At 37.7% G+C, this 19,442-nt stretch overlaps 1 long non-coding RNA gene across 1 annotated transcript; it reads left to right on the forward strand.

The window, feature by feature from the left end:
* The first annotated feature begins 709 nt into the window (after positions 1–709).
* LOC118021897 lies at positions 710–5,265 on the forward strand. The gene is made up of 3 exons (XR_004682335.1): positions 710–910; positions 1,679–1,700; positions 5,252–5,265. It is a non-coding gene; the product is annotated as an uncharacterized LOC118021897 (long non-coding RNA).
* Positions 5,266–19,442: the final 14,177 nt, after the last annotated feature.

The following is a 19,442-nucleotide window of genomic DNA, read 5'->3' on the forward strand; positions in this document are numbered from 1 at the left end:
ACCACCACATTATCTGAAATTCACAAAGGTTTCATAAAATAAAATGATTATGAAGTCAAACTAGGTATCAAATTCCAAAATATTGAGAATAACTTGCCTATTGAATACACTTAAAATTGGCATGAGTTGAATAATGATCAAGTTAAAAACTTTCTATCTGTAAGATCTGTCATTTCTGAAATATTATTTCACCAACCTAGAGAAAAGAAATGAATTGTTCCTTTTTCTTCTAATATCACAAGTGTCTCAAAAGATTTTCGTCACAGCTACCAAATTTTCTTCCCATAATTTGAGATCATTCTGAAATAAAGATACGATTTCTAATGTGAACTGTTAAGAAATCGCGTACTCTTTGCAATAGAATCTGCTGTTCAATGTAAAAGTCTTTGGCTTTGTTGCAATCTCGTTGCAACTAGACCTGAGATTATTCGATACCACCAAAACAAATTCTCTCCAGGATTTCCTAAAGTGTTTTGTGTTTATAAACTCTTTTTCAGCTCCCAAAAGCAGAACCTGAGCTATGTAGTGGTTAAGGGATAATCGTTAAAAGAAATAATTTAAATTGTAATAGATACATCATAATGCAATTATTTAAATGAGGTCATCTGTACTATGCAGTTCCATTTTCTGAAAGTACAGACTGGGTTCCATAACTGATCCTCCAGTGAAAAACAAATTAAAATGCTAAGTCAGATATATTTGTAAATCTTTTCAAATGCCTATATCCAGCAAGAAAGTAATACTCAGATGCCAAAATTTAAGTGAGGGCAGACACCCAGCAAGGTAAATAGAGAATTTAAAATAGGTTATTCCTCGGAGAAAGCCAACTTCTGAGCTTAGGAATTTGAAGCTTTGACTTTCACGGCTTTAAAGGTGCAGGAGCAGAAAACAATGCCCAAGGCATGCACAAGTAAGAGTTTAATAGAAGGAGAGGGGAAAGAATGAATTACGGGAAATATTTGAATAAACAATGACTTAAAGTTTCTAAAACTTACAGAAGACCCCTCCCCATAGATTCAGAAAGTTTCACAAATATCAAGTAGAATAAAGAAAGAGAAATCCGTATTACAGTGAAACCATCAAAACCAAAGGAAAAGAAAAAGTCTAAATAGACCAGAGGAAAAAAAAAGACGATTACTATAAAGGAATAATAATTACATTAACAGATGATTATCATTTGTAACAGTGGAAACCGGAAGATGGTGGAATTATATGCATGCTGAGAAAAATTAGCTACCCTCATACTAAGCCCAATTAAATTATGTAATCCAAATTTATTGGTTTATAATACATTGAAAATGAACTGCAAGCATTTAATGTGTACAATTTCCTCAAACCCTTCTGCAGTGTATCCCATCCCTTACCACTGGCACCAGACAACCACAGATATATATTTTTGCCAGTATAGCATTTTTTTATTCTTTTTTGCATGAATGGCATCATACAAAATGTATTTTTTGTGTGGATCCTTTCACTTAGCATAACGATTTTGAGGATGATTCGTGTTGTATTATGAATCAGTATTTTATTGTTTTTTATTTCTGAATAACATTCAGTTGAATAGATATGGCACATTTTTAAAAATTCACTGACATTTAGGTGGCTATTGTTAAACCTGTTAAAATCATTCACTTTAGTGTGGATATTTTTATTTTTTTAATTTTCATTTCATACCTAGAGTGAAAAGCCTGGATCATAAGGTAAGTATTCGTTTACTTATTAAAGTAAGTGTCAATTTTCCAAAGTACTTGTAAGCGTATGAGAGTTCCGGTTGCTTCACATTCTCATGAAAATGTGTATTCTTGGCAATTTTAATGTCAGTGTTCTTTTTTTTTTAAGATTTATTTATTTATTTATTTATATGACAGAGAGAGACACAGCGAGAGAGGGAACACAAGCAGGGGAAGTGGGAGAGAGAGAAGCAGTCTTCCCATGGAGCAGGGAGCCCGATGCGGGGCTCGATCCCAGGACTCTGGGATCATGACCTGAGCCGAAGGCAGACACTTAACGACTGAGCCACCCAGGCGCCCCCAGTACTCTTTTTTTTTAAGATTTTATTTATTTATTTGACAGAGAGAGAGAGAGCACAAGCAGGGAGAGTGGCAGGCAGAGGCAGAGGGAAAAGCAGGCTCCCCGCTTTTCAAGCAGGGAACCTGATGCAGGGGTTCCTGATGCAGGGCTTCATCCCAGGACCACGACCCGAGCCAAAGGCAGATGCCTAACTGACTGAGCCACCCAGGCACCTAATGTCAGTGTTCTACTGATAAGTAGTGACATCTCATGGTCTCAACTTGCATTCTCTTAATGATGTTGAACATCATTTTATGTCGTATTGACCACTTTTCTAAAGTATCTTTTGAAATTTTTTGCTCATTTTTAAATTGGGCAGTTCATGTTCTTATTTTTTAATTAAGAAAGTCTTGGGATGGCTGGGTGGCTCAGATGGTTGGGTGTCTGCCTTCGGCTTAACTCATGATCTCTAGGTCCTGGGATCAAGCCCCAAGTCAGGCTCCCAGCTCAGTGGGGAGTCTGCTTCTCCCTCTCCCTCTCCCTCTGCTTGTGCTCTCTCTGTCTCTCTCCCAAACAAATAAAATCTTAAAAAAAAGAAAGTCTTCTGCATGGAGCACTGGGTGTTCTACGCAAACAATGAATTCAATGAACACTACATCAAAAACTAATGATGTAATGTACGGTGATTAACATAACATAATAATAAAAATTAAATTAAATTTAAAAATAGCAAAAATAGTAAAAAAAGAAAGTATATATATTCTAGATATAAGTCTTTTGTCAGAAATATGTATTGCAAATAATTTATTCAATTCTGTGGCTTATCTTACATTTTCTTAGCAGTATCTTTTGAAGAGCAAAATCTGTAATCTTGATAAGATCCAATATTTTTCTTTTGTAGTTCGTGCTTTTTGTGTGGTATCTAAGAAAAAGTTTCTACTCAAAGTTGCAAAAAATATTTCAACCTAGGTCTTCTTCTAGAAGTTTTTTACTTTTAACTTTTCCATTTAAGTCTATAATCCACTTCAAGTTAATTTTTGTCTATAAGGTAAGGTAAGGATTGAGGTTTATTTTTTTATATGGATATCCATTTGTTCTAGCACTATTTGTTGAAAAGACTTTCCTTTAATAAGTTGCTTCATCACCATTGTTGAAAACAAGTTACATACATAGGTATGAGTCGATTTCTGGATTCCCAATTTTGTCCCATTGATCTACACATCTATCCTTTCACTAAAACCATTCTGTGGGTAAGATACCCTGAAATCACAAAATAAAATAAGAGAGATTATTCCAAATATGTTAATGATTTAAAATTATATGGACCAAATGTTTCAATTTAAGAAAAAGAAAATTATAAAATATTTAATTCAGCTATATCTTATTTATAGGAAATATATCAAAAACATAAAGATATAGAAAGTACAAAAGCATAAAAAATAGAAATTTATATGCTAAGCAAATACTAACCAAAGGAAAGCCTGCATAATTCCATTAATACCAACAATTCATTCATAAACTAAGAGTATTATTAGAAATAGGTCAATTCAGGGGCACCTGGGTGGCTCAGTCAGTTAAGGGTCTCCTTTCGGCTCAGGTTATGATCTCAGGGTCCTGGGATTGAGCCCCCTGCTCAGCGGGGAGCCTGCTTCTCCCTCTCCCCACTGCTCATACTCTCTCTCACTCTGTCTCTCAAATAAATAAATAAAATCTTTTTTAAAAAGTCTTAAAAAAAAAAGAAATAGGTCAATTCATAATGATACAATTTTCAAAAAAAGGTTTCAATACACATGGAAGAATATTAGTTCTAAAATTATATGCAACTAATAACATAAGTTCAATGAATACAAAGCAAAAAATTATATAAACACAATGAGAAATAGAAATCTACAAACATAGTAGAATGTTTTTAATATACCCTCCCCATTAGTAAGTCAGATCAGGTACCATATAACAATATAGCCCAAATGAAAATGCAAAAAGTGTTCTTAAAACCCATAGGCCAAAAGAAACCCCCTCAAAACATTCCTACCAAAAATGCCACATCCAAAAATATCTGAAGCCCTCCACCCTCATGGACTCTCATTTTCCTCTTACCAAAAATTCCAAGCTTTTAATATGCCTGAATAGGCAAAGAAATATGATTGTTTTTGTTTGGATTAGGAGAAGCAACATAGAGTTCTACAACAAAGAAACCTAATAAATTCCAGTTCCTTTAACAAAATAAAAGTTTATTTTTTATTCCAATTACCTACCAGTTGAAGGTTTCCTTCCATATGGTGATTCAGGGACCCAGGTAGCTTCCACTTTGTGGTTCCATTTAAGTCCACAGCAACTTAAATCTATTGGTGGATCTTCTGCATCCACCCAGAATTTGTGGGAAGAGAAAGAATTGAGAGTTTTAAGTTTTTATGGGCAAAGCTTGGAAGCGGCATGAAAACGTCTACAGGATTTAGTCATATGGCCAGACATAACTGCAAAGGAGGCTGGAAATTATCATCTGAGAGTGTGCCCAGGAGGTAGATAAAATGGTTTTAAGAAACACATAGCAGCGTCTGTCACAATACCCCACCATCCTACTTAACCAGAGAGCAAACAGTTCTATCTCACTTTTTATAAATGTTTTCTATCTATAATATCATTTGTATGATAGGATTATATAATTCCTTTCTTAACCTCTTGTACTCTTTTCCACTCTATGTCCTTGATGCTTTCAGAACTCCTTCACAAAGGAAGTGAGATGCACTAAGGGAACAACTAAATAAAAACAATTACCTTTTTTTTTTTTAATTAAGGCATGATCTCCATATAGTAAAACTCCATTTTATTGAACAGCTCTATGAGTTTTCACTAGTACATAGATTTGTTCAATCTGCACCACAATCAAGATACAGACTAATTTTATTAACCTTCCTCCCCCAAAAAAATTCCCCTTTGCCTTTGTAGTCAATTTTTACCCCTACCCCACCCCTGGTAACTACTGATATATTTTCTGTTAAAAACTAGCATACAAATTTATTTAGCAGCTTTATTCATAATTGCCAAAAACTAGAAATAACCCAAATGTCCTTCCACTGAGGAATAAACAAAACTATTATTTTTCAATGTTAAATTAGGTCATTTATGAGCACAGAACAAGGGTTCTAAAGTTTGTTATATGAGTAAGTTATCTCATATTAAACTGTAATCTTAGTTCTATACTACTATTTTAGAACTAACGTTTGCTATTTTGTTTTCAAAGACTATCAGTTCTCTTCAAGGAGACAATGGAAAGAGAAGAGAGCTGATGTCTGGTAAACATGTAAGATTGAAATATCTATTAGGCCAAAAAAAGATTGTGAGATTACTCCAGATGAGACAGTCAGCCGTTGGCGCTAAGCAATTTCAGCTGTGTCCTAGATTCCAAAAGCAAAGTCAATACTGAGCATAGTGCTTCTTCAAAAGCTCACGAAGGTCTTATTGACGACTGGGCTCTCACAATGAATATCCATTTCCCCATCATTAGGCAAAAGTTGCATCCAATACATTCTTAGTAAAATAGGCCAGTTTTAAACAAAATTATGTGTGAACCATTCAGATTTTCAAGATGCCTAGGCATAAACCTAAAACTACTTGGTTTTAAAGAAGTGCTTGTTACAGTTATCTTTATCACCCTTATGTTTATTCTATTTTTTCATTAAGATATAATTGACATACATTATATTAGTTTCAGGTGTATAACATAATGATTCCATGTTTGTATATATTATAAAATGATCGCCATAATAAGACTAGTTAACATCTGTCACCACACACAAGTACAGTTTTTTTTCTTGTGTAAGAACTTTTTAGGATTTACTCTCTTAACAATTTTCAAGTACACAACACAGTATTATTAACTATAGTCACCGTGCTGTATATCTCCAGGACTTAACTTATAACTGGAAGTTTATATGCCACCCTTAAATTTAAATGTTATATTTTGGTCTTTTTCCTAATCCTTAATTGTTTCATGTTTAATTCTTTCATAATTAACTTTTAATTTTTCTCTGTTATAGAACGTTCCCAATTTAATTCTCCACAACATGTAGAAATCTACAACTTGTTACCCACGCGTTGTAAAAGCTTTGACAAGACCTATGTCTAATCTGTTGACAGAATCCCGGGAGGTGACTGCCCAGAAATATAAGGGGAAAAAAAAGCACCAAAATCCAGAGAAGTGGGGCTGATGAACGTGGTGGTTTCTCAACCATATTTGAGAACTGTCAGAATGGTTCAAAGACACGTGCTGGTGCGGGGGATCAGCTTTACATCCTAAAAGGAGTGTCCATAGCAGAAGGAGAGTGTGAAAAAGATAAAGGTCATCATTACCCACTGCAGGAGACTGAAGCCTCAGGCATCTACCCAGAGATATCTTGCCCAGGTATCAGCAGCTGGGTTATGCAGAAAGGCTTTGCCTGGCATCAGAGCAGAAGGATTCTTAAGGGGTCCTCTAGGCAAGCACTTCAGAAGTGTGATGACCCAGATATCAAGTGGAACAAAGAAGATATATGGCAAGTGTCACATCTCAAGGATCACCTATTCCACCCCCACACAGAGGAAGAGCTTTACAGAGGCTGAGTTCCAGGGACCCCTGGAGGAGGGTGAACTGAACTGCTGAGTTCCAGCATCAGCCATATTGGATTCTTAGTCTCAAAACCTTGTGGCCAGAGAAACGTGTTAGCACAGTAACATTTTATCGCTATTTAGAACTCAGCAAAAAGCAGACAGTTCGTGCATGTGTTTACTTTGACTAAACACATAGTAAAGAGCTCTCAGAAAATGTCCCCCAAAGCCACTCTGGGCTTTTCCTCACGACTAAAAGAAGTCCAAATTTTAGATGGGATAGCATCCAGTGTTAACTTTCCCCTGTCACTTCTTATATTCTTATTTTCACTTCTATAATACACTGGAGACTAATGGCATTTTAATAGTAAAGAAATTGAGTCACAGGTAATCAATTCTGTTTTGTCAGTTTGAAAACATATTTGTTGAGTGCACACGATGGACAGTAAAGGTTAACACACTATTTTGAACTCTTTTTGAAATCAACTGTAGTGACTCAGGGTTTCTCCACAGATAAAACAGCAGATGTTTTTCTACCAAGGTTAACTTTCTTTTAGAATTTACTGGGTAAAATCACACAAGTAAATATAAGCAGAATTTTCTAGATGGACCAGTATTTCCGAGATAAAAATGGAATGTCTCATAGCATCAGAAGAATTTAAATTTACTCTAAATTGCAACCACGTTCTAAAAAGTAGTATTTGGAAATATGAATCAACTGAATGACTCCATTTTTTTATTGGCTAAAAGCTTCAGAAAAACAACATTTTGAGGAGGTAATACACCACAGTAGTTGATGACAGTCCTTTGATGTCAGTAAATCTGAGTTGAAATCCCACCTCCAAATCCCACCTCAAACTAGGTATGTCTTCTTTAGCAATCAGCTTCTTTTCTGTTTCACTTCCCGTCTATCAAGAAGACAACACCAATACCTCCCTCACACCTGAGCAGGTCCACTAATTTTTGTGGACTGCAGCTACTCTAGCTGTGAAAGTGAGCTGTTGATCCTGGTCTCACAGCCTTATTGTAAGAACAGACGAAACCTGCTAAAACTCATTAAGTGTGAGGAACTATATAAATATCCTGATTAAGTTGCTTTATATTACTCGTGGACCATGGTGGTGTATAAATTAGTAAGTAATTAAATACATATAATCATTAACATAATTTGTCAGTGGAATTATCTAGTCAATTGTCAAACAGAGTCTTGGGCTCTCAGGCAAATTAGAAAATCACATTTGGAAATGGCCTGATTTACACTCTCCTTGCCTTTGTGTCACTGAGCAGGTTCGTTATGGAGATAAATGGCCACCAGGCATGACCAGACAAACCCATTTTACCTCATGACCTGGTCAAATCTGAATGCAGGCGGGTATGTGAGATAAAAATGCAGCTGAACCTTGGCACCATTCTTACTTCATCAGTTTTCAGCTTGGGTTTCTTCCAGAAGAGAGCTTATTTTTTATTGCTTCATCTCAGTCTCTCAAACCCTAGAGTATAACATTTCTAGAGATTTCTGCGCAGCGATGAGGATTTTTTTCTACACAAAAACAATGTCTCAGACTTTTGCTGTTGTTCTGACATATTCCTTATATCTTTTTCTCCTTCAGACTCCAATGCTAAACTCAAAGGTGACTTACTTAAACTTTTTTTTATATCACATAGTCATACAGGAAACTCTAATAGTGTTGTAATATCCCTGAAATCTCCTTTTTTTTAATGTCCCCATGTGATAGCATACACTATTATCACTTTTTTTTATAGTTGTTAAGGATGGGAAGTCATTCTTCCTTTTAAGATTTTATTTGTTTATTTGAGAGAAGAAAAAAGAGAGCATGAGCAGGGGTGGGGAGGGGGAAGGGTAGCCGGCAGAGGTAGAAGCAGACTCCCTGCAAAGCAGGGAGCCTGACATGGGGCTTGATTCCAGGATCCTGGGGAGCATGACCTGAGCCGAAGGCAGATGCTTAATTGACTGAGCCACCCAGGCGTCCTGGGAAGTTATTCTTAAACAGAACTTTAAGGTAATAACCAGTCTTCTTACTATAGACCTCAGAATTCACTGCACTCAGGAGCTGGTTGCTTCCTGATATTTAAATATATCTAAGTGTCTCTGCCTGAGCATATTGTCAACTTTGGAATTTGTATAAGGCAGGTGTAATAACATATATAAAGACGGAATACTTTAGAATTTTTTTTTTTCAAAAAGTTGATTTTATTAAAGCACAGGGACAGCCAGGAGTGCCTGAAGAATGTCACACACATCACATGGGGGGGGGGGGCGGTGCAGGGTGCCAGCTTCTGAAACATTTAATACATACAAATAGTAGTATGCGGACCGGCTTCTTACACTTGGTGATACGAAAATAAGTTCCCTCCAAGTCTTTTCATGACATGATAGCTCATTTCTTCTTAGCACTGAACCATACTCCATCGTCTGGATTTACCAGTTTATTTATCCATTCACTTACTGAAGGGCATCTTAGTTCCTTCCAAGTTTTGGCAATTATGAAAAAAGCTTCTGTATACATTCATGCACAGGGATTTGTGTGGATATAAGTTTCTAACTCATTTAGGTAACTGCCAAAGAGCACAATTACTGTATCGTAGGGTAAGAGTATGTTTAGTTTTCCACCACCATTTGGTCTTGTTAGTGTTCTGGATTTGGGCCATTCTAGCAGGTGTATAGTGGTATCTTGTTGTTTTCATCTGTAATTCCCCAGTGATGTATGATGTTCAGCATCTTTTCATATGCTTAGTTATCTTCTGTACATCTTTTATTCTGGGGGTTGGGACAAATAGAGATGTACCATGGTTCAGTTTTGGCCTAAGTGGATAATAAGCTGTGGTATAGGAGCAGAGAGGCAAGAATGGAAGTAGGTATACCACCTAGGAAGAGTGTACAATAGTTCATGCAAGATGTTATGATGACCTGGACCAGGAAGTAGAAAAGATGGTGAAGCTGCCAGATTCAATACAAATTTTAAAGGTAGGGCTCGTAAGATTTGCCGAAAGATTGTATCTGGAGAAAGAGCAATGAAAAAGTTAAGGAAGTCTCCTCCTCATCATCATCATTATCATCATCATCACTATTATATTTATTATAGTTTTTATATATTTTAGTTATATATCTATACATTTAGTTAGTTATATATTAGTTATTATACAGTTACTATAGTTATATATTATAGCATATATAATATTATATATTATATTATATATATCAGCAGTACATGCATTTTCCCCTCCTGTTCCTCACAATAACCCTTGAAGTATTATTATGATATCTGTTTTACAGGTGAGGAAACAGGCTCAAAGAAGCTAAGTAGCCCAGCTAATTAGGAGAAAAGTCAAGGTTTAAATTCAATCCTGCCATTAAAACCCAAGTTCTTCCCACTGTGACCCTAATTCTCATCCTGTTACCATGTCTATTGTGTCATGTGCTTACCCCTCACTTGAGCAGTATGTGCTCAGCCTTCCCCGTTATGCTAAGAAATCACAAGAAATCACTGTTTCTTATTTCAGTTTTTAATAAGTCTTTATGCAAGAGTCTTGTGATATAGTTTAGCATCACAGTTTTCATTGCAACTATTTTTTTCTCTATTTATTTATTTATTTTTTGATGTAGTGTTCCATGATTCATTGTTTGCGTATAACACCCAGTGCTCTATTCAATATGTGCCCTCTTTAATACTCATCACCAGGCTAACCCATCCCCTCAGCCCCCTCCCCTCTAGAACCCTCAGTTCATTTCTCAGAGTCCATAGTCTCTCATGGTTCATCTCCCCCTCTGATTCCCCACCCCTTCATTTTTCCCTTCCTACTATCTTCTTTTTTTTTCTTTTTTAACATATAATGTATTATTTGTTTCAGAGGTACAGGTCTGTGATTCAACAGTCTTACACAATTCACAGCGCTCACCTTAGCACATACCCTCCCCAATGGTGGCTGGGTGATAGTCATTGCACCTTCTTATTTACCCATTTATCTTGCTTAAGAAGAGGTTTTATTCACACTTATTAGGTGCCAGCCTATTTGGAAAAGCTCCCTATGTTGCATTGGCCAAAACACCTAGTTTTAAATTGGTAAGGATAGCAATATGAACTGGTGTTATATTTCAGTTTGTCCTCTTTTTTTTTTTAATGATGCTGAGAAAGAGAAAAACAGTCCCTGGCATCTAGGAGTTGGCCTGGCCCGCCCAGGTAGGATTTGGTGTACTCCTGCTGAACATAAATAATTTTACAGAACATCAGCATCAGATAAGGATGTTCTATGGCCACTATGGATCAAAATAAAAACAACGAACATAGGCAAAACATGAACAGTGGCAAAGCCACATTCATGACCAAACATCCCTATCCTAGCTAGTATGAGTAAATGCCTTACCCTAGTCTGCACTTCTGGATAAGATTATTTAAGACATCTCTTATCAGCTGAACTGTGGCCCTTCCAGATTCATATGTTGAAGCCCTAAACCCCAGTACATCGGAAGTGACTATTTTTGGAGGTAAGATCTCTGAAGAGATAAGTTAAAACGAGGTCCCCAGAGAGGGTCCTAACTCAATATGATTAAGTCAATTAAGTTGTTATAAAAAGAGATTTAAACGCAGAGACAGAGGGAAGACCATATGAAGACAGAGAAGATGACCATCTACAAGGCAAGGAGAGAGGCCTCAGAAGAAACCAACCCTAACAATCCCTTGCTTTTAGACTTCTAGCTTCTAGAATTGTGAAGATATAAATTCTGTTTTTTAAAGCCACCCAGTCTGTGGTCATTTGTTATAGCAGCCTGTGGTATAATAGGAAATATATTTGGTCTTCATCCTGGTTTCTGACACAGAACTAAAACTCTAGTGATTTCCTAAGTGGCAGGGGTGTCTTGCTATTCATAACAATCCCTTTGGGTCACACCTGAGTTTATGCTAATGGGGTGACTTAGGGTGGGGTCCCTACATAGCCTTAGGATGGAGCTGGTCACTAGAAAGACCAAGTGATTACAGAGTTGGAATTTCAGCCCAGCCACCAACCTCTATGAAGGGTAGGAGAGTGCTGGGCTGGAGATTAAAGCTAAAACTCTCCAAAACTCTTGAACAACAAGATTTGACGAGCTTCTGGGCTGGTGAATGAATGTCACATGCCTGGAGGGTGGTGCACCCCACTCCCATGGAGACAGAAGCTCCTGCTCTTGAGATCCTTCCAGAACTCTGTGTACCTCTTCACCTGATGTTCACCTGTATTCTTTATGATAAGCTGATAATCAATGTAAGTAAATGTTCTCCTGAGCACTGTGAGCTATGATAGCAAATTAGCAAACTGTAGGAGGAAGTTGAGGGAAACAGATTTATAGCCAGTCAGAAATAGAGGTGACAACTTGAATCGGGATCTGAAGTGGAGGCAGCCTTGTGGGACTGAGGCCTTAACCTGAGGGATCTGATGCTGTTTTCACATAGATAGTGTGAGAATTAAGTTAAATTTGTAGGACATCCAGCTGGTGTCCACTTAGCATTGGAGAATTGCTTGGTGGTGTTGGCAAATGTTCCAGACAGCCCTAGCAGACTAATACAATACCTAGTCATAGATTTATCTACCTCTCTCCACCACCACCCCCTTCCTGACAGCAGCCAATCTAGAGGAAAGTTCTGCTTTCTTTTTTTTTTTTTTTAAAGATTTTTTATTTATTTATTTGAGAGAGAGAATGAGAGAGAGAGAGCACATGAGAGGGGGGAGGGTCAGAGGGAGAAGCAGACCCCCTGCTGAGCAAGGAGCCCGATATGGGACTCGATCCCGGGACTCCAGGATCATGACCTGAGCCGAAGGCAGTCGCTTAACCAACTGAGCCACCCAGGCGCCCGAAAGTTCTGCTTTCTTAAACCATCCCCCAAATCCCCAGCACAGGCCCAAATGCTGTAAGTCCTTCCTTACTACTTCTTACTGAAACGCCTCACTGTCCCCAAAGTGTGCATCCCTGGCTCCATCTACAGGCGTGTTCTTGGTGGGCTTTGGCTGAATGGCACTGACAGTGTCTTGAGCTCACTGAGAGGTTTCCTTTGTTACATACTCTTGAATATTTATAATCATCAGTTTTACTGAAGTACGAGATATTTTCCCTCCCAAGCGGCTCCAGTGCAAATCAAGGCAACTCACAGTTTAAAGGACCACTCCACAGTCTTACACCCCATCCCAGAAAAGACACCCCCAGGGGGCTTGTGTCATGAAAAGGCCCTCAACACTCTTGGGCCAGGACCCCTGCAATATTGAGCAAGATGCCAGGTGCCTTATAACTGGTTTCATTTAATAAATGCTTTCAGCCACCCTGTGAACAGACATTGGCTTCCTCAATCTTAAGTAAAGGCTACACCCACGAAATAAATGCTAAGGCAGAATTTCAGCTCAGTTCTAACTGCATTTAACTCCAGGGATTTCTGTGAGACTCTGGTAACTTAAAACATCCATTCCAAAAGACACTTCCAAATCTCGGGAAGTCACCCACTTTTGGGGGATTGTTTCCGTTCTCAAGTTGCTACTGACTGCACTGAAGAAATAGCAGGGAAATGGAAAAGGGAATGGAAAAGACACTGTGTGTACCAACAAAAAGTCAGCAGTTCCTTTCCCCCTTGTTTTCCTGTGCATGGTTGCGTATACTTACTTACAAAGGCACGGTGCTGGGTGAAAGAAAATCGACATAATGCATTGACATGTAAACTGCTTTTACAGATTAGATATTTCATAGATTAGATGCGCTATTAGAAGCTTCCATAAAATGAGAATACAGTAAAATTTTTTGAAAGAATGAACGAGTAAACAGTTTTACATTTTATCACTCAATCCTGACAAAAATCCTCTGAAGTAAGGAAAGGAAAAGTGGCCCCAGGAGTGATTCTTTCTGATCAAGAGATGTTATCTTTTAATTTACTAAGAGTAAGGGAATCATTTCCAAAATGTTTGCTTCAGAGACAAAGGCATTTATTTTTTTCCATTTTACAACATAGCTTCTTTCATAACAAACATACATAAAATTTATCATTTTACAATGTAGTGCTCTTTTCTTTGATCAGCTTACTTCAGGGCTTCCCAGAAAGGAATAATAGAATGACACTTGGGGTATAATAAATGACATCAATTTTCTGATTAAAAAGACATGAATTTTCTATCAAAATGAATTTCAGTATGTGTGCTTATATATTTATGAAGTACAAAATCACAGTGGTTTAATAATACATCATTTTATAAGATTACTAAGTTTTTCATTTAAAAACCTTCAGAATTACAATGGTGGATAAATATTGGTCTGATTACTGTTCGCTAGTTCCTCAGAGTACATCCTATCTTGCAAATGACTGGAGAGTGGGTAAGCACTCTGACCAGACCACTCTCCCACGTGGTTTGCTCATGACTCAGGTCAACATTCTCATGCTGGAAGGAAAATCCATTTATTTTTGAGAATACCTGAATATTCTGTCTGCCTGATTCCAAACGTCACCATTAGAATTTCAGACTTGAGAGGAACAAAGAATAAGTCCAGGAAGTTCTCTCAGACATTTTTCAGGCACAACTTCAACAATGAGAGGGCTCCCTCACAGAGTAAGCAAATTTGACACACACTGGTTTATCGAAAACTCACACTCTAGCAGCCTGACAGAGTCAATTCAGCTTCCAAATATGAGTAAATTACTCCAAGTCTTAATAGGGAGAAAATTATAACTGACAGAATTGCATATCCTGAGATCTTTTAAGTAAAGATTTTCTATTTTTATGTAGAGTTTTGATATTGCTGAATGGATTCTGAATCACTGTTATTTCTTTTCTTAAATTTGCTACTTGAAAATGGAGTCAGTTTTTAATAGACACCCAAGCCACTAGACAGCAGGTTTCTGTCCCACTTTATCCCATCTGTCTGCAGAGGTAAGCAGTTCCTATATAAAACTGTATATAAATCTAGTCACACTGAAACTAGTATTAGAAAAACCATCTCTGGGGATGCCTGGGTGGCTCAGTAGGTTAAGTATCTGCCTACGGCTCAGGTCAAGATCCCAGGTTCCTGGGATAGAGTCTAGCATCAGGCTCCTTGCTCAGGAGGGAGTCTGCTTCTCCCTGTCTGCTGCTCGCCCCCCCCCCACATGTGCTCTCTCCCTCTCTGTCTCTCTGATAAATAAAATCTTTAAAAAAAAAGAAAAAGAAAAATCATCTCTGCTTTGACAAAGTTCCCCTAAATCTATTCAAAACATCATAATTAATAACATGATTTCATAGGATTATTGAATTTGTAGTGTATGAATAAATTAGTGCATGCTTTCTAAGATTAAAATGTTCTAAAAAGGAATGTTGAAAAAGAAAACCAAAATTGGTGGCATCACAATTCTGGACGTCAAGCTATATTACAAAGCTACGATCATCAAGACAGTATGGTACTGGCACAAAAACAGACACATAGATCAATGGAACAAAACAGAGAACCCAGGGATACCTGTGTGGTTCAGCTGGTTAAGCATCTGCCTTCGGCTCAGGTCATGATCCTAGGGTCCTGGAATCTAGTCCCACATCGGGCTCCCTGCTCGGCGGGGAACCTGCTTCTCCCTCTGCTTGTGCTCTCTCTCTCTCTCTCTCACTGACAAATAAATAAATAAAATCTTTAAAAAAAAAAAAAAAAGAATAGAGAACCCAGGAATGGACCCTCAACTCTATGGTCAATTAATCTTAAACAAAGCATGAAAGAATATCCAATGGAAAAAAGACAGTCTCTTCAACAAAAGACTATCTTGGTGTTGGGAAAGTTGGACAGCCACATGCAGAAGAATGAAACTGGACCATTTTCTTACACCACACACAAAAATAGACTCAAAATGGATGAAAGACCTAAATATGAGACAGAAGTCCATCAAAATCTTAGAGAAGAACACAGGCAGCAACCTCTTTGACCTCAGCCGCAGCAACTTCTTCCTAGAAACATCGCCAAAGGCAAGGGAAGCCAGGGCGAAAATGAACTACTGGGACTTCATCAAGATACAGAAACTTCGCACAGCAAAGGAAACAGGTGACAAAACCAAAAGACAACCAACAGAATGGGAGAAGATATTTGCAAATGACATATCAGATAAAGGGCTAGTATCCAAAATCTGTAAAGAACTTATCAAACTCAACACCCAAAGAACAAATAATCCAAAAAAGAAATAGGCAGAAGACATGAATAGACATTTCTCCAAAAAAGATATACAAATGGCCAACAGACGCATGAAAAAATGCTCAACATTGCTCGGCATCAAGGAAATACAAATCAAAACTACCATGAGATACCACCTCACACCAGTCAGAATGGCTAAAAGTAACACAGGAAAGGGCACCTGGGTGGCTCAGATGGTTAAGCGTCTACCTTCGGCTCAGGTCATGAGCCCAGGGTCCTGGGATCAAGTCCCGCATCAGGCTCCCTGCTCCTTGGGAGCCTGCTTCTCCCTCTGTTTCTCTCTCTCGCTCTCTCTCTCTATCATGAATAAATAAATAAAATCTTTAAAAAAAAAAAAAGTAACACAGGAAACAACAGATGTTGGTGTGGATGTGGAGAAAGGGGAACCCTCTTACACTGTTGGTGGGATTGCAAGCTGGTGCAGCCATTCTGGAAAACAGTATGGAGGTTCCTCAAAAATCTGAAAATAGAGCTACCCTACAACCCAGCAATTGCACTACTGGGTATTTACCCCAAAGATACAAATGTAGTGATCTGAAAGGGCACCTGTACCCCAATGTTTATAGCAGCAATGTCCACAATAGCCAAACTATGGGAAGAGCCTAGATCTTCATCAACAGATGAATGGAAAAGATGATGTGGTATATATATACAATAGAATTCTATTCAGCCATCAAAAAAAATTGAAATCTTGCCATTTGCAATGATGTGGATAGAACTAGAGGGTATTATGCTAAGTGAAATAAGTCAACCAGAGAAAGACAATTATCACATGATCTCATTCATATGTGGAATTTAAGAAACAAAACAGAAGATCATAGGGGAAAGGGAAGGAAAAATAAAACAAGACGAAATCAGAGAGGGAGACAAACCATAAGAGACTCTTAATCATAGGAAACAAATTGAGCGTTGTTGGAGGGGTGGGGGTGGGGGATGGGGTAACCGGATGGGCATTAAGGAGGGCACATGATGTAATGAACACTGGGTATTATATAAAACTGATGAATCACTAAACCCTACCTCTGAAACGAATAATACACTATATGTTAATTAATTGAATTTAAATGAAATTTAAAAACAAAAAATCTTCTAAAAAGGTAAGACTATGATTAAGGAAATCATGTTTTAAACTGAAATTTTCATTTTAAAAAAGCATAAAGGAACTAGAGATTTCTGATATAATAATTTGGCATGTTGAAAATAGGCCTTTAGGGGCACCTGGGTGGCTCAGTCATTAAGCATCTGCCTTCAGCTCAGGTCATGATCTCAGAGTCCTGGGATCAAGCCCCGCATCGGGCTCCCTGCTCAGCGGGAAGCCTGCTTCTCCCTCTCCCACTCCCCCTGCTTGTGTTCCCTCTTCGCTGTGTCTCTCTCTGTCAAATAAATAAATAAAATCTTTAAAAAGAAAAAAAAGAAAATAGGCCTTTAAATTCTAAAATTCTGGGGTGGGGTAGGAAAAATGGGTAAAGGTGGTCAAAAGGTACAAACTTCTGGTTATAAATAGAGAAGTCCTAGAGATGTAATATATAGCATGGTGACTATAGTTAACAACATTGTGTTTGATATTTGAAAGTTGGTAAGAGTAGATCTTAAAAGTTCTCATCACAAGAAAAAAAATTGTAACTATGTGTGGTGATGGATGGTAACTAGACTTACTGTGGCAAACATTTCATGATATACACAAATATTGAATCATTATGTTGTACACTTAAAACTAATATAATGTTATATGTCAGTTATATCTCAATAAAAAAATGTAGAATTCTGGATACCAGTTTTTCATGGATGGCACATATACAAGGGTATGCACACACAGACATCTCTCTCCCCCCCACGCCAAGAGAAAACAAGCAGAATTAATTAGCAATAGTTTCAATGTCTATCCAAATAATTTACAACTTGTTAGAAAGTGAGTAATGAGGATTATTCTCACATTAGCCATCCACGATCTGGAGAACAGCAAAAGTTGTCAAAGAAATGAATACTAAAAAGGAGGAAAGTGTAGTTCTTGGAAGTCAGATTATTCAGCTTTTTGAAGACCTTTCTAAACTTTTCACATTCTGAACGGTCTCTGAGTTCTGCGAGGCATAAGTAGTTAGAGTGAAGTAGAGAATGACAAGGTGATGCGGACACTTGAGACTAAGAAGGTGACAAAATCTTAATTCCTCAAGATCCCAAAGCTAAGTGGCAAGTGGGTCACAGAGCAAAGGAGAGCCTTGTTGTGGATCCACTGAGCCAGGGAGCCGAGGCATCCTCAGGGCAGTGGGGACAGACCTGCACTGTTAGGTCACTTTCAAGGATGACTGGCGCGGAGGGAGCTTAAGTGACAGTTGGCGTCTGGACGTGGGTCCTTTCTTATCAGATATTAGCGCAGAGTGAAGAGCCCAAGAGATCTCCTGGAGAGAATCTGCGGTGCACATTTGAAGGGGCGCTCCAGCTGATACATGTCAGTCTCTCCGAAATGAGGAGTGTCAAGAAAATTAAAAGAGAAACTCTGAAGTGAGACAGTAGAGAATATCAGCATCAAGGATTTTTCAGCTTCTGCTGGCTCAGATGAATGGAACTGGTTCGCTTTTTTCTATTTTAAGTAGGTCATTTTGTTTGATATAAACTCTTTGCCATATATATCTTTAAAATTCCCACAAAGTACAAAAAGAAAAATTCTCTAAACATCCAAATGGACCCAAAGGTTACATAACTCTCAGAAAAGAGAAAGTGTGTGTTTCTTATCTATTATTGAATTGGATGTGCTGTTTTGCCATCTTATCTTTCCGGGGTAAATAAAGGATAATATCAAGTTATATTCATGAAATCTGATTTTCCCGGTGTCAAGGCAATTCCCTGGGAGAAGAGGCATGGACCCTCTCAGGCCTTCATGGAAATACTTATTTAAGAGCCTCCCTAACTTTTTTTTTAATTAATATATTATCTGCATATACCAAATACACTAACTGAATTAAAGGGGCCATAATAGTATCTCAGTACTAGAACATTCATTCTAGCCAATAAATTAAAGATTTTGAGCCCAATGCTCCAGGAGAATAAACATCTGATGTTTTATAAGGAATTTCTAATAAACACTTGTGAGTTTTCACAAAATAGTATTTCACACACACACAAAGATAGTTGTTTGGTTATTTGAAATTGCAACAATAATTGAAGTTACAGGGCCCCCTAAACCATTTATTGCCAAACCCTTGTGTGCCCACCATAAAATTCAGGTGGACAATGTTTTCTCACTTACAATGAATGCTGCAGTCACTGACTTTTCAATGAGAGTAAGAGTAAAAATGTTTTTCCTGTGCTTACAGTGGCATAAAAGAACACAGAGAAATGGCACATTTTTAAAAGCAGTTCCCTCACACTTTTGACTTCTAATAGTAGCATCTGCCCCCAAAGATGACATTTTGTCTTTCTTTACTTTAAATTGTTTGTCATCACAATGTCAATCAAAAGCAAATTTACACCTGAGACAGAAGCAAAGTATAGCTTTTCTCTAGTATTTCCAAAGGCAATGAGTCATTTGTCCATTTGCCAAAGTCTATATAGTTATATGCACAAAGCAACAGGAACTCTTTTTGGAGTCTCTGGATAGCCAGAGTTACTTTCAATGTAGCAGGATCATTCATAAATTTACCAAGCCATAGAAAGACTTTTAGTACCAATTTTGCCC

Source organism: Mirounga leonina, unplaced genomic scaffold, assembly GCF_011800145.1.
Source record: "Mirounga leonina isolate KUSES-001 unplaced genomic scaffold, KU_Mleo_1.0 Mir_175, whole genome shotgun sequence".
Classification (NCBI taxonomy): Eukaryota; Metazoa; Chordata; class Mammalia; order Carnivora; family Phocidae; genus Mirounga; species Mirounga leonina.